Source organism: Corvus brachyrhynchos, unplaced genomic scaffold, assembly GCF_000691975.1.
Source record: "Corvus brachyrhynchos isolate BGI_N302 unplaced genomic scaffold, ASM69197v1 scaffold70, whole genome shotgun sequence".
Lineage (NCBI taxonomy): Eukaryota > Metazoa > Chordata > Aves > Passeriformes > Corvidae > Corvus > Corvus brachyrhynchos.
Genome location: NW_008236217.1, coordinates 7,419,933 through 7,442,710, shown reverse-complemented (window position 1 = coordinate 7,442,710; position 22,778 = coordinate 7,419,933). Strand labels below are relative to the sequence as shown.

Below are 22,778 nucleotides of genomic sequence, written 5' to 3'. Positions count from 1 at the left end.
TATTAGCTGAGAGTGGCAGAGCTGGGCCTCCTCGCAGCCGCAGCTCCTGAGCGTGGCAAGTATTTGGAGCAAAATCTAATAGATAAAAATCACAGGAGATTTTTTCTTTTTCCTTCGACATAAGCTAGCTGATGAGAAGTGTCATTTGAAAGAGAAAAAAGTTGCTATATTTGATTTGCCATTATTTCCCCGTTGTCCCTTCCTGTCTGTGATTATACAGTTCCCATTTTCTCTTCTTTGTCTCTCACAGATTCCATATTTTAGGTTGTGACAGATGCTCTTGCTTAAATGTTTTTGATATATGTTTTATCTGAAATTGTTTTATCAAGTTTGCATTGTGTAAACAAAAATCGCTGGAGCCCATTTAAGAAAAATTGTCTGTAACCTTTAATATTGCATTTCCATCCATCCACAAGTCACAAAGCGCTTGAGCAGTACAGAAGGCCATTTCTGTGTTTATACCTGGCTCTCAGCAACCTGCAGAAGCTGAGGTAGGGCAAGATCAAGTAACTTCTTGGATGCTACTTGCTGGCCCATGTTAGCAACCAATCTCTGTCCTTGTCTTTGTGCTTTCGGTCCTGTAGCCTGTCAAACAGAAGGTGCTCTCCTGGAAGGAATAATTCTGCTCACAAAATGAAAAATAAGGACAGCAGGCTTTAAAAAGCTTCAGGGCTTTAAAAAGCGTTCAAATGTGTCATTGATTTCAATAGTGCATTAGCAGGCTTGTTAAGCAGGATCTAAAGTGCTTAGCTTTATTTTATGGTGGTGAGTACCTGATTGTTCAAAATATTAGCATCTTATTGTAACAGCAAACTGGCTCGTGCCATAAACTGCCCGGTGCTGAGACTGCTGTGCCATTACTGAGTGCCTGATAAAACAGGGTCATTTGCAATCAATTGGTGATGTAGGAAGGCAGGGCTGTGACACTTCCTGCTGCTCTCCTCATTAATTTCCATTTATCTGCCTAGCTCTGTCTGTTGACAGAGCATTGCTGTCTGTCCCATGTCCTGTGCACAGGCTCCTGCTCACATTCTCCCCGTGATTTTCCTCTGAGCCCCACTGCATTTCTGTCCATCTGTGGGTGAGACTCACGTTGACTGTGCCAATAACCTGGGACACAGCAAGTAAAATTCTGTGGCCCAAGGGGTGTATTGCTGTTCTGGGAGATCTGGGTGGACTTCCCCTGGCCTGGCATGGGAAGCTGGTCCTATGTGCAGCAATCTGGTGGCCAGCAGAGTCTGTATATCAGCCAGTCAGATGGACATCTCCGTGTCAGGCAAATCTTGACTCCACTGACTGTGCTGACTGACCCCCACTAACTAAAAGGGAGCATGATCCAATCCCCAGGAACAAGCCACCAGGAACAGGCAGTACCCTGACTTCAGGGTTTTGGTCAGCCAGCATAGCCAGCCCTGACCCTTCGCACCTGCAGGCACAGCCAGGGTAGGCTTTTCCTTCAGGCCATTTTGGTAGAGATAACACACCTCTTTAGGGAGTGAGCAGGAGAGCAAAGGCTGGGGAAAAGGTGGAGAGGTGTGGAGGAGATTGGTTTTGTAACCCATCATCATTTTGTATCTGGGTTTGCAGAAATGGCCCTGTGGGGCTTCAGCAGGGGAAGTATGAGGGTCAGCAGTTCTTATGGTCTTCCAGGAGCAGCTGGCAATGGAGCCGGGGCCTGGGGACTTGGGCCTTACCACAGCGACTGCCTTTCTCATCCTCTGGGGACTGAGCATTCCAGAGGTTCATCTCTTCGTTTTTTGCATCTGTGTAGGAAGCAAATTCCCACCACTGAAGAATTAAATACTTTAAACCACTCCAAAGCAAATGGGTCATACCCGTGTTCTGCATGCTCTTGGTGGGAAAACAAAGCAAGATGTACAAATCCTTGCTATCAGAAGCGATGCTGGCTGCAGGCTGGCCCGGGCTTTAGCTGGGTTAAGTACATTTATGTTAAGCTTCTGTGTAAAAGCAAAAGGGAAAATGAGAGCGAATTATGTGGGCAGGTGGAATGAACAAATTGGTGTTGGCGGAGGCGGAACTTGTGTGTGGGACAAAGGGGCTGGAAAGTGTTAAAAAATAGGAAGCTTCTCAGAGGAAAGCAGCTGGGCTTCTGAGAACAACAACAAAAAACACCTAATAATTTACAGAATTAAGAAAATACTTTTATTTTCAACTGAATTAGAGTAAAGCACTTAAGTTCATTCACAAATATGAATCTTAACTTTTGTGCCCTGGTTTCCCTCTTCATATAATGTAAGTAATAGCACTTTCTTTACTCACAGGGTGGTGTGAAAGCAAGTTCATTCATTTCTGGGAAGCATTTGTGCTATATGGGAAGTATAGCAAAGACTATGAATATACAGCTAAAGCTGTGGGCTGGCATTGAGGCACTTGGCATCTCCCCAGATATGCCATGTATCATACAAAAAAGCCCGGAGAGGAGGGTACGAAAACACAGGCCAAACTTAATGAGTTCTGAAATCAGGAACATATGAATCCCCAAAATTAGAAGTGCAAAAGCTTTGAACTCTCAGAAAACACCCAGAGTTCTCCACACTTCTCAGAACACTGAGAGGGGCATATGTTTTCTTAAAAAAACAGCAAAAGGCAGTGAAGAGGTAGGATGCAGTGGGGAAATACTCAAAGATATAGTCCATGGAAATCAAGAAATCTGTATACCATTGAGGAATAGTTCTACTTGGAATAGGGACAACCACTGTGATTGACTGGGGAAACAAAATGAGCAATAAAGAGAGAAGAATATGAGAATTATAAATCAGCAGGGTCAGTGCTGCAGGAACAGGTAGAAGAGCTGATTGTGAAAGAATGCAAGAAAATGATCCAAAAAGCTGAGACAGAAAAAGAAGGGAAAAGATGTGAACATGATAAAAGTTTTTATAAATTTGCTGTGTAGGAAGCTGCAGGGCAGCTGGGGATACAGCCATCATCTTCCTGAGCAACAGGATGGCTACCTTGACTAAAAGGGGAATATTGCCTGGAAAATGAATTATTACTTGTACCTCTGTCTTCAGTAGGGAGAGATGTGAAGTCTGTCACAGTTTCTAGACATTTTCCAAGGACAGGAAAAAAAAAAATCATTAACTCTAAAGGTTACCAGGAAATCAAACAATTGACTGAACCCACCTAGATAAAGAACTATTTAAAAATTGGGTTGTTTATACCCCAGGTTTATCCTAAAAAATAAATGTCAAAGGAATGAAATAATCCAGGAAACTTAAGCTGGCTATGGGAGAGGTACCAGAGAAACTGAGAGGAGACATGGCTACATCCCAGACTTTTAAAAGGAAGTAACAGAGGAAGAATTGTCTATCAGCTTCAGGGAGCACTTAAGACAGCTGATTATCATTACTAGAAAAGCAGATCAAACTGGACACCAATTATTTTACTTCATTAAATAAAAGAAGAAAAAATGTGTTAAGAGGAATAAAAGATTAATTTTAGCATCCGCAGATTTCAAGAGTACAAGGATTCAGTGCCCTATGAGACACCACTGAGTAAGATGGGAGATATGGGACTGAGTTTCTTGATGTCAGGCTTGATTACTGAATCCAGGTGATAAATATGTAGCAGTTACTTAGGGTAGGTGGATAAGGGAGTGACATGCTTATATATTGAACTCTCTTAGCACTGTACAGTTGTCACTTGGAAGAAACAGCACAAGGAAGCAAAGACATCAAAGGAAGAGGCATGAGGGAGAGTGAAGAGGAAGAAGGCTTTTGGAAGCAGAGAATGTTTGCACTGGTATATGGAATTTAACCTGAAAAAATGTCAAGCTGGGAAAAAGAAAGTCAAGGTAAAGGTGCCTTAAGGAGATAGCTTGGCCAAGTCAGCATAGGAAACATATCTGAGGATAGCAGCCAAGTTTCTGTTTGTGTTCCTTTTTAAGGTTCAGGGAATTAAAGAACTAGGCGTGAATGTTGCAACATCTAATTTTTATGTACTTTGATGGAGTTCATAACCTTAATGCTTGCATTTGCAGTGCTTGAGGAGACAGAGCTACCCAGCAATGGGCCTCAGAGCTTGTTTCATACTAAGCTGGTGGTTACCCTACAAGAAGTGCTGCAGATCCCCAGCGACACAAGGTGGTTCAGCATCTCTTTCTGTGCAGTGTTTGCTGTGGAACAGGAGCACAGCTGGAGCTGGGCTGCAGGCACACCTTTCAGCTGACTTGTTGCAATCTCCTGTCATGAAGGTGATCAGAGCATGTGGCTGGGATATGGGGACATTGAGTTCAAAGCTTGCCCTCCCTTCCTGGAGATCTCCTCTGTGAATCCTTCTTGAACGAGGTCTTTTGGATTCCTCCTAAGGAAAGCTTTTCTAATTTTTGTGTTGCAATTCGTTCACAGAGAGAACAAGACCTGGGCTCAGCAAGACTGTCCTGCATGGCCCAGGTGCCCTTCTGCTGATGTTCATATTTCAGCATGACATGGAAAGTGGGTAAGATTGAACATGTTAATATTGAAGTTTTGGGTTCCAGCATTCATCTGCAGAAGGAGGGAGGCAGAAGGGCGGTAAGTAAGGGAAAATGGGCAGCCTTAAGGGCATGTAGAGCTCTAGAATTTTTGAATGGAAGAATATTCAGATACATGGAGGTAGGAGAAATTGAAAGAAAATGCTAGATTTCAGCTTACTGCAGTAGATTATGCCAGATTGACTGATATCTTTCTTTGATTAAATTGAATTTTATGTCCTAGATAAAGGAAATACTTAGTTCTCCTGCTCAGGAAATGTAGATGCCTGGTGAAACTGGATGACCTGAGAATTAAAAAGGGAACTCTGAGACAGAAAATTATTTAGCTGGTGGGGAAATGATAGTGGGTGAGTTTCAGAGGGGAGGTAATGGAGTGCAGTTAACAGAGGAGTTTCTGAAGAATCATCTTCAGGACCTTGGTACGAAAAGGAGGTAATGCCATTTTCTGCAGCCCCTGTATGAACAGAGAGGAAAGGCTGATACCCCGGGCCCTGAGCTGATCACAGAATGCTTCTGTGTCAGTGGAGGCAGCCGGGCAATCCCAGTTAGACACTGAAGGTAGATGCCTACAGCAAGCTGCTGCGAGTAGCTTGCCTTCCCCTGGGAGAAATACTTCCCTTAATGCAGGAATTTTACTATATCAATGTCTCTATGTATTTCAAGCTGGTATTGTTAAGCTGTTACTATAAATGATATGTAGACCAAGCTACAAGGGAGACCATGAGATGCCAGCTGCATTCTCATGCACGTTTTCATGAATCTAGCCCTGCAAAGAATTGGCAAAATCTTTACTAACTCCCAGCTGTGACAAAGCAAATAAGGGATCCTAACATCCAACCTAACTGCTGTTGGCATTTACCTATTTTCAAAGCAATTATTTTTGTATTTCTGTGTGTAGATAGCAAGAAATGAAGGAATGCCAGAGCTGCTTTGCTATGGCTGCAAAGCTCCCTCTTCCACACAGTGTAGACATTTGCAGTAACGACTTTATACTTTCCTCAGAAGATGCGGGCTGCTCTTGTAGGAGATCTTTACCCCTAGTGAACTCGGGCAATAACACATTGTGTGTAAACACAAGGCCTGTCCTATACTTGAGTATTACACAAAACTTATTTTGAAACAGGGTTTAGTCCTGATGGACTTACATGGACAAAACCAGCCCGAATTTCTTAGTACTGAGACAACTTTTACCTCTCAGGGGCTGGGCTTTGTTAAGACAGTCATGCATCCTCAACTTATGATCAAAATGCATTATAAAACACTGCTCCATACCATCTTCCTTTTTTCCCCTTTTTTCTCTCTTCTCATTAATTTCAATCATGTAATAAGAAAAGCCCGGTTATGTTAATTGGTATGACTCCCCCTCAAGGGCATTGTGAAGCATGAAATAATTCTATTCATTACTGACAATGCAGGGACATGAGTTTTCCCCGGAGGACCTGTTTCATCTTGTGATTTGGTGACCATATAGAACGGTGATAGGATTAGGGACATATTGTTTTAAAATTAATTGTTTGTCAGGGGGAAGCTGGAAGATGGTGGGGAAAGAGGAAGCTTAAAATTCCAGATATTGTTCGACTTTGAGGTTCTTGGAGGCTGATGCATCTAATGGGTATTTATCAGGCAAACCCAGCTGCTGAGCCATCATTCACCCCAGCTCTGATTTTCTTTTTAAAAGGCAGCTGAGCTGGTGTTTGAAACATGCCACAGACTGGCAGAAAACTAAATCAATGTAAAGCTGGTCAGATTCATTTCTCCTTTTTATTTTTGGGAATCAGAATTTCATTTCCCTAAAATGCAGTAAGGGTTTGGGCATGAGCTCCCAGGCTGTCCAAAGATCATTTTGGAAACAGAGCCACCTTGCTGGAGTTTGTCCTCCCCTCTAACAGGTCCTCCCTATAACCTGACAAGCAAACGCTGCAGTCCTAGAGCACAAACCTTGGTGATTCTAGCTGAGAGGAAAAACCAATCTTTTTTTTTTTTTTCTTTTCTTCTTTTTTTTTCTTTTTGCTGAGCTAGCAAAAAATCATCTATTTGTACTTTCGCTGCATTTGCAACATTTTCATTAGCAAAGGGCTGGGGTTATTTTGGAAATCAGGCTGCTTTAGTGTGAGGAAGTGAACCTCCTGACGCTATGTCATTTCCCTTGTTTCCAAACAGCTTCTTGTCTGAGCACACAGCCTTCACTTAACATCTGGCTGCAAAAGAGCAGGGAACTTTCTGCCAGCCATTCCTCTGCTCGTTCCCTTGCTGTTCTCAGATGATGTTATCAAATCTTTACTGCAGTTTTAATTTTGTTGGATGAATGTGCATGCTTTTGCTTATTGTTCCTTCCATGCCCTGGATGGATTTACTGGTTTGGTGACAGCCTTCCTTAGCACTGAAGAGTAGGTCCAAGCCAGCAGTGCTGCACGTTGCATGGGTGTGTTCATTAGCTAAGTGCAAAATCCTGACGAGCGTCAGACACATCTATTGTTCCATCTCTTAGGCAGTCTCTGCTGAGGATTACTCATGAAAAATAATCAGTAAAATACGTTGCAGATGAAGGCTATGACAGGAGAGATAACCCTGCCATTAAAGGTGCAATAATGCAAGCACGTCTCCCTCACACAAATGGAAACATGGATAAGGTCTTTTAACTGAATCAATAGAGATCAATGCAAAGGCAATAACTCAAGAAATGGATGCATTAACCAGAGAGCAAGAACCAATATACTCTGAAGTTGAACCATGGCTCTGGAATTAGATGTACTGAGGGGATACAGACCAGCTTACTAAAAGCAGTTGAAATTATAAACAAAAAACTGAAACAGAAATAATTACAGGTTTTCATTTTAATCATGTTGTATGGTAGAAACTGAGATTTGGGGGAGGCATGGGAATAAATTAGCCTTATGATCAGGAGTGAATGACCTCTTTTGCTCTTTGGGTTATCTACAAGCCAGCCATCTGTAACAGACGATGTGACAGACTTGATGGAAAAGGAGCAACAACATCTAGGGATCATGTAGTCACCTTCTCCAGGCTACCCTGTGCTGAGAAGACCACAGGCTTTCCTGTTGCATACAAGTAAAGGCTGGGAATACATGTTTTGTATTTCTACCCACACGTTTTCAGAAAGAAAAACCCCAAACCAAACCAAAAATGACAAAACGCCGCAACAAGTTGCAGGTTTGACAAGCATTTTGGAAAGGTTTGTGCAGTTGGAAGAATGACATAATACCAAGCTAATATGCATGTGAGAGAGCCAAAATCCCCACTGGAAGAACTGTGGAAAAAAACACAAAGGGAGGGGGGAATACACAATAAATGTGGCATCTGACAAGTGCAGCTGCTGCCACTGTAGGTATCCTGTGCCTACAACAGAACTGCTGAAAATAGCGTTTGGTAGGAGTCTACCCTGGGATTTGGAGTCAGACGCTGGCTTTATGCAGCTCCCACAGTAATTGCTGGAAATGTAAGAGTTTAGCAATGCTGGAAAAACCCCCAGCAGGCTATAGTCGTGTCTAAATACACTTAGTGCGTGATCTTTTCTGGATTTTACCTTGTCAAAGAATAGACTGAAATGCAAAGTTACCTGGAGTGTATGTTTGCATTCCTCAGCCTTGTTATCACACCCACGATTGCTCCTTCACTTTCCACGCCTTGCCCATTGCCGCACTTTCCCATTGTTAGGGAAGGTGGGGGTGAGCATGGCAGTCGTGCCCACTCCTGCAGCAGCTGAGAGCAGGACGGACACTGCCTGCATGCTCCAGGGGCTGCGGGGTGCAGCAGGCTGGCAGCTGCACGCTGCAGAAAGGAGGAGGATCTGAGACATTTCCTTAACTCTGGAGCTGGCTTCTGCTGAGACTGAAAGCAAAGGCTGCAGAGTGCATTTGATCCCCCTGTCTGCTGGCAGGGATTGCCCTGATAGAGATCCCAGCTAGGGCCCTAGTGCAGGTAAACCCTAAGATGTACTTCCATCCCTGCAATTTTCCAGCCCACTGTTGGGGATACCTGGGAGTGTATGTTTGATCACTGGGAGACTCTGCAAGAAAACAGGAGGGGCAGAAGCCAAAACACTGAAATCAGATTCTAGAGATGCAACTACACCTTTGAATACTCACTTCACTGCCATAGAGCAAGGAGGAAAATCTTAGTAAGAGACACTTGAACCCCTTAAGAATCATCTCTTGGCAATAATGACCTCTCATGCATATTTATGTACAGCACTTAGCTTTATAATGGACACTTGAAAGACATTTAATTCATTTTTTGCCTAGGAATGAAGCTATGTGGAGTGTGGCAGAAGTGTTCCAATGTCCAAATATTAAAATATAGAAATGGTCCTGGTATTTCTTGCATGCCAGCCCAAAAGCATGTCTGCTTCAAACAGGCTTTCCTGGAAGGATTTCAGACAGGTCCTGGGGCTTGGTTAGGTCTGTAAAACCTTTTTGTTGCACAGAACTTAATGTTATTCATTATGCACTGAAAGCAAAATCATATGACTACCATTTCCTAAGTAACATAATTATCTTATTGATTCTTATGGGGCAAAACACTACTTTTATTGTTAATTAATACTGCCAAATCTGGTTATGCAATTCTGGATATAGGAAGTTCAGTTTAATGTGTGTTTATGGGGAAAAGTCTAAAAATAAATGCTTTAACTTTTTTTCCTTTTCAGAATGTGAGTATAGATATTCCTTTGTGTGATCCCTATTATTAACACTGCAGGAAATACAACCTATTATCACTTTTAATCAGGGAAAAAGAAGCATAGATAATGAAACAGAAAAATACCCTGTGAAAAACATATTTAATAAGCTTTAAGTAGCTGAACCAAAATGCACAAGGCAAAGAAACGTGATGCTGCTGTTATGGAACCAAAGCTATTTTTTGGGAAATGAAATGAATACTTGCATAATTTCAAGGGCTTATACTTTGATTCTTATTTTACGTGGAAATGTATCAGGAAATTCTTACGCAGAGGGCACACAAATTATATCTTGTCTGTCCCATGGAAAAGACAGTAAGAAGGATTCATTACACACTAGGACATACAAAGACTTCGTGATTCTTTCAATTCTCAGCCAGTGCTCTAATGAAATTCAAGCCTGCTACATCTGCCATACTACACTGTTAATTAGTTTTCTATTTATTTAGCAGATCTAGAAGTGGAAAGCAATCTATTGCCAGTGAATTGTTTGACTTCTATGCTAAGTAGGCTGCATTCCAATCCTCTGATGTTGAAACTAGCATGAATCCAACTTTCATCTCATTGCCATGTCAAATTAGCACCCAGCAGATTCTACATACAAAGACTTTTTTTTTTTTCCTCATTCATTTGTAAAAGACCTTGGAAGTTCTTGGAAGTCAAGAAACAGAAGCTGAGCAAATTTTCTTCAATCTCTCTCCATCTCCCTTACATGCTACAATGGATTAAATGTAGAAGGTATAGAGGCTGTGGTTTGTTTATATTGAAACAGGCACATTATTTTAAGCAGACCATGTTCACTATTTGAAACAAAAAATATTGATGAATATTCTGCAATAGTTTGAGTAAAACACTATCCAGCCTAGGAGAAACCCAGAATGCCTTGGCAAAGTTATGAGATTACTTTTGCACATGCTTTGCCGTTTTCTATTTCTGTCTGAATTCTGTAATATACTGCAGCATCCAAACACAACATGGTGTATGTGACTTACTCCTGTCTTGCAGTGTCAACAAAGTCACTGGATTGTGAAAGTATAAAACAAAGCCAGATGGAATTAGAAAACAAATTGGCTAGAAATGAAGCCATTAATCCTGTCTGTACTGCATTGTAGGAGCTACAGTGTGCTGGGGGGAGTGTGAAAATACAAACCTGAACCCTGACTTTGGAGTTTGCCTTGAACTTTGGGGTTTTTCTAAAATCTAGATACAAACTCTGAATGTGCTTTTTTGGATCAGGCTAGTCGTAAAGTAGCCATTATCATACAATTAATTAACAAAATGCTGTACCGAATTTTAGCAAAGCATTAACAAAATTGGCACTGATCTCCTATAGCACTGTTATTTGTGGAGCATCTTTGATAAAATTCTTATAATACTCAAGGTGTTGATTTTGAGTAATACACAATGTAAATCAGAGAAATACAATATATAGCACAGGAAAACAACATAGAAAAGCTGTGCACCAGAGAGCACACTGGTGGTACTGTTCACAAAAGAATAGCTCCTTTCAAGAGAGAGGAAATAAATCTCTTTTACTAGACCAAATGATATTTTTGGAAAAATGTTTTTGAATTTCAGGTCTGAAACAGAAATAGTGAACTTTAACTGCTGGTTAAAAACCAGTCCATGTGGATTTAACTTTATTGTTTTAATTGAGATGGCTGGAAATTCATTTAAGAAAAGTTTTTTTAAAAAAAGATGGGATACTTAGAAAGTTTGAAGCCGAGACTAGGCTCAGAAAAGAGTAGAAATGAGAAGATATCTGAAGGAGGCAGCATAGATGAGAAAGGGAAAAATGTGCCAAGTTTTGAACTGCAGGAATGTGCTCCCAACTCAGCACAGAAAACCAGAGTGAAGACAAGTGAGCCCAGCTCTTTTATTGATTTAAATTAATGGCTGGCTGTCTTTCTGCTGTTTGGAGTAGTGGGATTTTTTTTTTTTCCCAGTGATAGATATTTTCTTGACTTTGCTATTATTTCTTTAGCATGTTCCTCTCTTTCACCATTAGGGAGAGCAACCTAAAAGACTGGTAATTCTAACCCTGGGGAAAAAAAAATAGTTCAATGTAGTGATATATTTAATGGTGACAAGAATTCCCTAGTGCTTCCTGGAAGCCTCCATTCCTACAGCTCAGTGTTTCATCACGGTAGAAAAAAGGAAACAAACTGAATGAGTCAGAGTAATTTTCCTAAATTTTTCTAAGTTGTTTTCCTGAGTTTTTGGCATATTCAAAAGGACTGAACAGTATTCCTTAACAAAGCATGCCATTAAGTAAATGTTACATGTTTAATGGTTAGGTTTGAACTTTTGATAGTCAGGAAAAGGAAAGAGTATAAGCCAGGATTTATTAATCTTTTCCAGTGTTCAGAGAGCTGAATGGACTGAAACAAGCAGCTGAGGCTGGAGGCAGAAATCTGAAGGCTAAAATTCTGCTAATGAAGATCTGTGATGTATAAGCACATCTCCCAATGATTAGGAATAAATCCATGAGTTTCAGGAGCCTTACATATACCTGGTCTGCAGTTTTTCCAAATGGATAGATTATCTGCATAAACATACGAAACAGCTGCCAGAAAAACTCCTGCTTATTATGTACCGCTCATAATCTTTCTGTAAGTTGCCAGAGCTGGATCTCAGCCGTAACTCCCCTTGTTTCTACCCAGATGGGAAAATTTGGCTTTATCATATCTGTCCCTGAGTTCTTGGCGTGCGTGATATGGTACATCCTCTCTTACTGGTTGCTTCTGCCCCAGTTCAGAGGGGGGCAGAGAGCTCATCCTGCAAACAGCTGCTGCAGCATTTCTCTTGTGATCAAGTTGTGTCTTACTTTCCACAGTAGTATAAGAAAAGGAGTTTATCTAACTCCCATATGCAACCAACAGATGCTTGTGAGCATGGATGCTATATAATCAATGAATGATAACTTATAAAATCTTTAAACTTGCAGAAAGAATTCAGAATTTCAGCAAATTTTTGTCTTGTCTGGCTGGTTGTTTCCATTCGTTATAGGAAAAAAAAAGCCAGTTGTGCATAAACTCCATCTGTTCTTATGCAGTAATGTGTATGTGGTTGGGAGGGATATTGGAGCAATGTGGTTGAAAAACCAGAGAAACTGAATATGAGATCAGGATTCCATTTGATGCAGGGAAGAGGCTGCAATAATAAGCAATTCAACTTTTTGCAAAAATATTGGCAGAAAAAATTGATTGTTTAAGTGTGATGTATGTCTTGAAAGAAATGTTCTAAGTTATTTAAATTATGCCTTCATTTTACAATGCTCTGTAATATCTTTATACCAACTACACCTCTAAGCCTTGCTTATGTAGATGCTGTACTGAATTCCTTCTCTCGGTATTCAGTAGAGCAAGATACAGACTTTACTGAATAGTGGAATGAAAGACTGAGAGCGAAGGTGCCATTTCACAACATGACTGACATAACTCAGTTTAATTGTTCCTCTGGTCTGTGATACAGAGTTTTGTAACAAGATTTAGTTGAGAAACACACAACAAATGAATGAAGATGGTAAAATGTAATTTTAATTGTAGGAAAGATAAACATTTGTGGAAGGATGACACGAGCCATATATTTCTCCTAATTTGTACTCCTTACTTTTCCACTACCTATACTCTGTAGTAGAGGTATCTGGGGTAAGATGTGGACTTAAATTTGTGGTGTGCTACAGCACAGCAGCCAGCAGGCTGTATTACTGTAACAGGCAGAAACAGTCACCCCAGAAACCTCTACATTTCTTTGGGTCTGATGCAATTTTACAGAGCTGCAAAACAACTCTGGTGAAATCGTGTTTATGCCTGGAGATCCAAATGGATCGGAGAGACAGCAAAGAGAACATGGGGGAGGAGAGGAAGCACTGAGCTCTACTTTCCACAAAATAAGGCCTCTGGAAATAAGATGGCGCCAAAATCTCTGTATTTGTTATGTGCTTAAAAGGTCCTTTATAGTTTATGCAAGAAAGATCCTTGTCCTGACAAGCTTACAGGTTAATTGAAACCTTTGTGTGTCTGCACAACACAGCAAAATAGAAAGTGGAAATACTATAACATTGTTTGTGTCAAAATATATGCTTCAATTGTATCAGCCATGAGAAAAGGGTGGATTTTAATGCAGGACAAGGGGACGTAGCACATGGAAGCTGACCGAACCAACAGCTCAGGGAGAGTGGCTCCCCAGAAAAAGCCTGGGTAATTAGGCAGGAAAGAAATGATGCAGAAAGCTTAGAAAGTCAGGAGTTGTGAGACATATGGAAAGAACAGTAAACTGAGTAGATTTAATTGTCTGCATTATGTGTTTGAAGTTGGAGAAGCAGGTGAAGGGAATAAGGAAGGTGTGGCCACCTGAGAGGCTTTAAAGATATCGTCTGAAACTGAGAGGCAGAAGGGAGGTGAGGAGTTGAGCTCTGAAGAAGTAGTAAATTCAAGTTAAGGAAAGCTGAGGCTAAGGTACATCTATTTTCGAGGCAAGCATGGCAGTGGAAAATTAAGGTAAGGAGAAAAAAGGAACTTGAGGATGAGATGTGTATTACAGGGCCAGAAGAAGGAACGGAAGCATTAGAAAAGGAAGGAAACATGGCCTTTATAGGTGGGAGAACAGTAGTCTAGTAGATTATCTATGCAATTTATAAGCAAAGCAGTAGCAGAGGATAGAGGGTTACCCTTGCTTTTAGTGACCTCTCTGAATCTATATGCAATACTCAGTCTCAAGGAGTTTATTTACAGATTTGCTAGTAATAGAAGCACAGGTAAAAAAAATCATACGGAAAGTCATAGAACTTTTCTAGTCAGCACAACAGAAGCAAAACAGGGTGAAAGTTTCAGTGATGTGTATCAGAGTATGGTCCAATACAACAAAATAAAGTAACTTCTAAAGAAAAGCCGTTCAACTTTTCAGGGAGGAACAGTTCTCTGGCCCTCCAGACATTGTGTGCTTGTGTGCTTTGCACTGTATTCAGTGAATGAATGCATTCTTAAAATGTCTGCAGTTACAAACTTTATTTTCCACAGCACATGCCGTCATGCCTCTGGCACTCTGTTTATCACCTCCTTACTGTGGCTGCTCTGTCCCATTCACGACAAGTGCCCTTCGCCACCACCCTCTGAATTCCTCTTGGGTTCATTTTGTTCTTTGCTTCAGTTCTTTGCATTTTTCGTCTTTCATGTTACATTTTTGCTGCTGCTGCTGCTGTTGAGAGGCACCAAAGCTCTCTGCTAAGTAATTTCCTTCTCTCTATAGCTCCTGATTCCCATAGGCACTGCTGAACGTTTCCCTCCTTCTTTCGGGAAAGGCTTTCTTCTGCAGGTGATCTGGCACCCACAGCATTAGTTTGCTCCTTTCTTTCTGTTTGCAGTTCGCTGTGTTTTTCCTTAGGTGAATCACAGATACCAAGGAATACTTAGGTTTTTCTGGCAGCAAATTAAAAAAAAAATCTAACTCCCATCTGCTGAGACAGAGGTTTTCTCTGAGAAGTGATTAAAGTCATTTCAGTGGTTTTTAAATTTTGGAAGACCTGACCAGTTTGAGGTGGTGGCAAGGGAAGATGCAGAAGAAACCTTTGTACTTTCTCATCCTGGGGAATGTCTTCTTTGCATGTTCCTTTTATTCCATTTACCTTTGAGAAAACAAGCTTTCCATCAACAGAGCCTTTGTTCCCCCAAGATTTGTGAAGGATAGAGATCAGGAGTGAGAAGTACCTAAGTTAGAGCATCTTTCTTCCACTATTCTTCTTCATCATCAAAGGCCCCATTATGCATTGGCCACTCCAGCATTCTAGTGGATTGGAGGGAATTATGCACGTAATTCAGCACCACGTACAAATTATTTAAAAGAGGCTACCTGCTAGGATATCATGCAGTATCCAGTCTCTTTCACTGGGCACATTGTGACAGCCTGGTGGGCACTTACACTGACTTAATGCAGCAAATCATTGCTAAAATGTAGGGTTTTTTGATGTGGTGTCATCAGTAATATAGCAGTATACACAAAAAAATCAATTATCTTCTTTGATAATACATTTGAATGTCACAGTTAATATCTGCATATTTGCTAACTTTTTAGAAAGTGTTTTATGCTTTTGATTTTATGTCTTTTAAAAAAAGGTAGTCATGTTGAGAAATACAAAATGCCGAGTTTGAGACTCAGTTTATTTGCAGTTAATGATGTTGTGAAGTTTTCTGGTGTTTTAAGTTCTATGATTTCTACTGCTGCTTATTCTGGGGTCTTTTATTGCAGCATGTTTAAATATCTGATATGACAGAAACAATAATACAGATGAAATCTCTCCTTTTTCTGGTACATATCAGACACTGTTTATGAGACACAATTTTAAAACCTTCCAAATACAATATTTGGAATTAAAAATATTTTTTTTTCTTTTTCTATTTTTTTAAGAATAGCCCTTTTCAAGGGGATATTGTAATTTTAATCATTGTTCTGGAAAATTAGGAATGAAATCTTGGCATCACTATATCAAGTTATTCATTGAAGTCAGGTGGGCTTGAATCTTCTTTCTAGTTTAAAAAATTGTGTTACCTGGTTTCATGAACTGACTGCATTAAAAATCCACTATTCAGTTTATGCTCAAATATTCTTTCTTCCGAATTATAAGAACCTGAACAAAGGTAATTATTTGCTTCACATCCCATGACAGCAGGATAACTGAGGCCATTTACTTTCATGCAGGAAAGCTGAACCCACTGATACTCAGGAAACCATTCTGAGAAAATAAATAATATCAGCACAGTTCTCACAGGTTTCACTCATGTAGGAATGCTCATTCCCCTCTTCCTTGCTGGCAAGAAAATAATTTTAGAGTAAAGAGATCTCATTCTGCAGCCCTGGGCTTCTTCACAGAACAGCCATAGTATGATGTGAGATTTAAGGTCACTACTTTATTTCACACCCTTTACTGGCTTCAGACACAAACCTTCCCCCAAACCCTCTCCTGTGCTTGGAGACACAGTAGGTCCTCATTTCTTCCTGCAGGTCTTTCCTTGTGACAGTTTTTCTTTCTGTCATCACCTCTGAAATCCAACCAGCAAGGCACTGTTCAACACAAATCAAACACTCTCTGTCGGAACTGGAGCAGAAACCTTTATCAGAAGAGATATTGCAGTATTGTTCTTGGAGTTTTAAGCAAACTGCAGCACTTTTCTGTGGTGTAGATGGCCAAAAGGGAGTGCAAGTGCCTCTGTGAATGGACACACAAGTCTTTGCTTTGCTTGAAGTTGCTAAAAGTATGTGCTGTGCATTTCTTGCTTGAAGGTTCCCTAAGGTGCCAAACCCAGGTGAGAACTCACATGGTCAAGCTGAACATGGTGCCTTCACCAGGCAGCTGCACAAGGCAAGATCCCATTTCCGACCTCTCAGTTTCTGTTTCATGCCAAAGGTAAGAACAAACAGACACACCACCTCTTTAGATGGGGAGATCTGTCTTTACATTCATTTTCTAATTCACTGCTAAAACTTAAAGCATCCAACACATTTTGCTGCTAATGTAGCCTTCTGTGAATGAAGATACCAACACCCAGAAGCTGTTCTCAACCCTCAAACCCAATTATTCTAAAAACAAAGCCCTTATTGTGTTTGACTGAAGTTAAATAAACTTGAAATTCAGATTTCTTTTGAAAAGAATGGTCTGCTAATTGGTGTTGAGTTTTAAGTGTTTGAGCTTGTTTATTTCTTTCACTTCCTTGAACGATGTTTCAGAAACATTCCCGTTATTACAGTCTATTAAATCAGACCTATCAAAAAGGAAACATTTATTGATATCTTGAGAAACGTGTGTGCCTAATTAAGGTTGTGTTGCTGTGCATATTTTATATTAAAGTAAATGTTTCCTGCAATTTGACTTTAATCAGGTCTGAAGGGCCTTAATAAGTGTTTGGCTCAATCATTTATTTTTTGCTCCTTTGCCTGGACCAAAGGAGGAGGCTCTGTATCAGTTTGCAAAGTCATATATTTTACCATCAGTTGAGGAAATTCTGCCACATGCTGTAATATCTATTTAACACATTTGTTCCTGGAAATGTTGGCAGCTGGTAATAAATGCACATTCTTGATGGAGCTGGTAAATCCAAAAGAAGTCTGGAGTATTTGTAGATTGTCATTTTGAAGTGTGATTAGACAGCTACTTTGCATATTTCGTGGCTCTTTCATCCAGTTTTACTTGGAACTATGATTACTAGAAGAAAAGATAAAATATTTTTAGGTTTCTGAATTCCTGGTTTCCAGTTTATGAGGTTGATTTTCTTTGTCTCGCACTGTTGTGCAAGGTCCCTCTTTGTGCATGTACTGTTATCCTTTGCTGTTTCCTTAACTACCTTTCTTGTTTTGTGTACAGCTACCAGTGTTAGAGAGAAATTCACTGCCAAGATGTAGCCATTAAAACCCCTGTCTCAGGCATGGGCTCTATTTTTCTTGTGCTGTCCTTCATCTCTATTCTTAACTTAATCCCTCATTAAGTAGGGTGTTTTGGTGCTATAATTTAAATGATATGGTATGAACTGATCTTAAAACACAATTTAAAATATTATCAGAGAATAGCTATCTTTGTTTTCTCTGTGAAATACTGTCAATTTTGAGTGAAATGTTATATATGCCTATGTCCAGGTTTTTGGAGGAACCATTCATAATGCAAGAATAAGCTTATCTAATTAACTATAACATTTCTGTCAAAAAGCTGTGTAATAGATTGTTATCTTAATTCTGCTGGCAGAGGGATGTAGTAATGCACAACCCTTTAAATGGTATATTTAAAAATATATATACACATATCTACTGTATATTAACATACTGACAGATTCACACTTACAGAAATATGTATATATAGATATTTGTGTGGGGAGACACAGATTTCCTTTTCTTTTATCAGACTTTTCTATATTTTGGCAATCTCTCTGTTGCTACTCTAATTAATATACTATGTAATAGCTTCAAATTAAAGCTGTGATCTCCCCTGTAATAGATGGTTTACACCTAATAGGGAGAGATTACTTTTGCCAGTGATATGATGGCCCAAATAGATGTAGCAGATGATAAGAGGAAGAAAGGAAAAATCGTTACTGCCCACTAAAGGGCCACTTACTGATAGAACTGTCCCATGGTCTGATCAAACTCCTGGGAATTACATGTGCACTGAGAAATTCACCAGTGCCAGGGAGTGCATCCCAGTGGCAGTGCTGTTCAGAAGAGCCTAGGGACAGTTTTCCCCCAAGGCTAACTAACACCTTCCCAAAGACTTGCCAGGCATTGTGGGATGAGTTGCCATGCTGTGTTGGATGAAATCTCAACAGTATGAACACGGCCAGCCCAGGGTGAGCAGCATTATGGTCAAGTTTTACCCTGGTTCTGTTTGTTAAACTTTTTAGATAAGAGGCAGAAAAAAAATCTGTATCAAAAGTTGACATTAAATTAAAACTTCTTTTGTCTCATTTCAGGGTCTTTTTAGATCATTACTCTTATTCAGATGACATTATTCTTAACAATCACTCTAGTAAAGTGACTAAGGCAGTGTTTAAAGAACAAACAAGCCCTTTTATCTTCCTCAGACAAATACCACGAAATGTTAATTGATTAGTTTCCAGCTTTGGCTTTTTGTTTTGGTTTTTTTTTGACAAATGAAAAAAGCTAAAATAGCTGGTTCAGTAATGAACTTTTTGAATGCTCCCAAATTAGATTATGTAATTAATACTCAACTTACGAGCATTTATATTTGAAAACTTAATAACAAATTCAGTCCACACAGTTTAGGAACACTAAATGATCTTTAAGAAGAAATAATGCTTGAGGTTTCTGTAAACTCCATTTATTTAATTCCTGTATTCAATAGCTTTGAAAAGAAAAATTCTCACATTTTGACAAAGAAAATGCTTGACAAACAAATTAGCAACGGCTATTGCTTAAAAATGTCAGAAATGGAATGGAGGCAAATTATTGTGTTCTGAAACAGGGAATAGTTATTGAAATAACAGTATAGTCTCCTCAGTTTACTCTGTTCTCCTTCAAATAAGTCTGTAACTTTTGCCTATATCATCTTTTGCCTTTCAAATAATCACTTTGTATCTATAAAGGGTGAAGATTCTGCTGGCAAAAGTAACAGGTAAGAAAATAGCTGTCAAAGAGAAGCCTCCTCTTCTGCCCTTCCTCCTTTGTATGGAGAAATTCAAGCAGAAGAAAGCAGGATAAGAAAAAACACTGTGCTTGGAGAATAAAACTCTCACAAATCCACTTTCCTCCTTCCTAGGACAGCACTTACTGATATTGGAAGCTGTTTGCCTGAAGAACAACCATGAACCTCTTGATGATTTGTGAAGAAATCTGGAGTTGATTTGTGTAAGAGGGAGGAATGATGTTCTGTTTTATTCTCCCAGCATCTCACAGCCGTTCTGTTATGACACTTAAGCCTTACAGGAGTTCCGTGCCCAAGGTAGTAAATCTTTGTGTCTAGAGGTGGGCTCAGGTTCCCTCATCAATTAATTAATGAAGGTTAAGTGTCTGAAGGATATTTCTGGAAACTAGATTGGCCGGGGAGTCCTAATAGGACTGTGCTAATGAATCTGAACTATGAATTTGAACATTGCTTCTGTACATGAGAAGAAAAAAGCGTGCATCACCCATAACTTGAGAAAACTTGCAGACCTGTTTTGTTGGGGATTTTTGTAGACCTGCCATTCGAGAAACTTGTCTAAGGACATATGGTAGACCTCTAAGCACTTACTGATAATTGTGGCTTCAGCACTTGCACATTTCTGTCTGCTACGAGCTCTATGTCTTTCTCTCAGCAGAAATTAAGGCATCTGTGAGTAGAGAGAATTTTTGTGTTTTACATCTAATTCAGTTCTTTAGGCACCAAAGACAAATACTATAAGCCCGTACATCAAACTCACAAAACAAAATTTTTTTTCAGATTCTCTCTCAGTTCAGTGCTGTCCGTGGGGATACACCTCCCATCTGTGAGATGACTCTGTCACACTAGTATGGAAAGAGCCAGACTTCTCATAGCTTAGGCAGGTGGCAGACTCCATTTAGAATCCTATGATTCAGCTGTAGGAAATTTCTTTTTGAGAAAGAAAAAAAAAGGGAAATTTATGCAGGATGCCATTTGGAAAGATCTCAGCCTCAAGATTAGGTGGACTCACGAAAGTACTTTCTTGAAAACACTTGGCTGCATCCCACTGCCTTCAGATATATTGTGACAATGCTTCAGAATCAGTCTCAGGAAAAAGGAATATTGCTCATCTTTGATGTTCACCATGAAAGTTGAGTATTGAAAGAACTTACCTGCAATTTCCAGTGGTATGTGTTGTGGGTTTCTTAAATTTATTTTTTTTAATCCTTACATATCTTGCGATTTCTGAATTTGAACTAATTCAGAGCAAAAATAGTAAAAAATGTAGAGTGAGTACAAACAAATGAAGGGGAGCTTCTATTGTTGGAAATCTTAATGTGTTTGGTAATCCTGACAGTGGTGTAATTTGGGTGCTTATAATCAGTTCCATTACCTTTTTTGTTTTTGTTTTATTTCCCCTGGAGTTAGGATTTTGCACTGGGACCCAAAGCCTGGATCTGTTGTGGGACTCTTGATCAAGAAAGTGAGGAATGTGCTCCTACCCTTGGCTGAAGCAAAAATCCATAAGGCAGAGGATCACTAGGTAGGCTCACCGTCTTGCCTTGAAGAATGCGCTGAAAGCATCAGTGCTGTATTTGCACAGTGGAATTTGTGTGTTCTCATCTTTTGGAAGCAGAGCTTATTCTAATGGGTTAGAAATCTGTAGATGCAGATTGGTTTCAGCAGAAGAAGCAAAGCACTCAGCTTAGGTAACTAGTTTATGTCCTATATTCTCTTTAAGGAATGTGAGCTACCTACTGCACAGGCCACAAGTCCCCCTGGTCTAAAAAGGACTTTCTGGCTCCTCACACGGCCCCTTTCCACAGGAACCTCTGGGCCTGGAGAAGGTGGCTTGTCCTTAGTGTCAGCATGCTGCCCAGAGGTGCAGCAGACAGGCACGTGTGGATGATGCCTAGCTCAGGCTTGTGATCTTTGTCCATTCTTAAATTTTCCTGTGCCACCTTCTTTTAGGCAAAGTAGAGATAATTTCCTTCCTCATCATTAACATGGCACTCCTGTGCACTACAACCTCTTCGGCTATGGGGATTTTTTTTTTTTGTGTTTGTGTGGGTACTTGGTATTATAAATGAAAGCCTTTTACAGCACTCTGATGTGCCTGCTCCCTGACTATAAGTCATCCACTGTTCTTATCCCAAAAAAGGACCTTGGCTGGTGTGTTATTTTTTTATCTTCTCTCTTTGGGAATGTTAATAGCTTAAAGGGAGCCCCCAAAGCCCTTACTCAAGCCCAGGACTCTCAGAACTTTGTTTTTTTCTTACTGTCCTCCATATAAAAGCTCTTTGCTATGTGTGCCTCTACCCCTTCTCCTTCTTCAAAGCTTATTCAAGTATGTCATCTCCCTGATGCTCTTTTCTTCCAACATTTACCAGCTTGATGCATTTTTTTTCCACTCGCCTATTAGTCCACTGCGTGCTGTATATGTATACATAGAAGGAAGTCCTGCTTGCCCTTCCTGCAAACCCACCCCCAGACAAAAAGAGGCACATCATTATACAGGTGTGCAAGTATGTTTTGCTAAGGTAACACTTAAGAGCTTCAATTTTCCCACAATGGACAAGTCCAGGTAAATTTGAAATTTAAAATATTGTATCTGTGGTCACAATTGGCTATGCAGACTTAGGAAAAAAAAAAAGGCAAGAGGGAAAAGATTTAGGCTAAAGGATAAAAGATTAAACAAAAGTGATGCAATTTCAATTGTTAAATACTAATTTTTTATTAGGTCATATATACAGCTTTACTGTTTTGGGATCTGCTAAACAAAGTTGTTTCACTTAACCCTTAAGCAACACAGGCAAAATCATTAAAAATAGCAAAATCAGTGTTTTAAGATTGTAAACAATAAGTTTAGAACGAATGAAATACAGGTGACTTTACTGGATTTAATTACCTATGAAACTGAATACCTTGAAAACCAAGTACCATAAAAAGATAAACGTATTTATTAGGACAATGTTTTATGGACTTCAGATATGCATATTATTAATATGAATAACTGAGTCTAGACAGAGAAATACTACTGCACTTGAAGAGTTGGTATTTTGCAAATGCTTCAGTAGGTTTTTAAATGGATAGCACAAAAGCACATTTTAAAATCTCTTGTTCTGCTTCCTGAATGCAGAACAATTTACTGTCCCACTTGTGTGAGCTGTGTCCCTGTCTCACACAGCTATGTGTGTACTGGAGAATAAAAAGGGGTGCAAGGAAGGCAAAGATAATTATAGGTTGAAGAGTCGACTCTTTTTGATAATGTTGTCTTAAAAGAATTAACATGCCCATATTTCAGTACTAGTATTTTAATGCCATTTACTCTTCCATCTATAGAAAACACTTAACTGTACTTAACACTTAACTGTAACTTAAGTTACAGTTTTGACTAACCATTCTGAAAATAAATTAATATTCTAGTATATCTGGCTATAATCTTGGTATATTTTATTTAATAAAAA

General features: G+C 39.7%; 3 long non-coding RNA genes across 3 annotated transcripts; 2 read left to right on the top strand and 1 right to left on the bottom strand.

The window, feature by feature from the left end:
* Positions 1–363: 363 nt before the first annotated feature.
* On the bottom strand, positions 364–20,749 carry LOC108449625. The gene is made up of 2 exons (XR_001865862.1): positions 19,921–20,749; positions 364–17,385 (listed from the first exon to the last, which is right to left on the bottom strand). It is a non-coding gene; the product is annotated as an uncharacterized LOC108449625 (long non-coding RNA).
* LOC108449632 lies at positions 1,142–17,988 on the top strand. The gene is made up of 2 exons (XR_001865870.1): positions 1,142–4,458; positions 16,467–17,988. It is a non-coding gene; the product is annotated as an uncharacterized LOC108449632 (long non-coding RNA).
* On the top strand, positions 19,542–20,994 carry LOC108449636. The gene is made up of 2 exons (XR_001865874.1): positions 19,542–19,629; positions 20,740–20,994. It is a non-coding gene; the product is annotated as an uncharacterized LOC108449636 (long non-coding RNA).
* Positions 20,995–22,778: the final 1,784 nt, after the last annotated feature.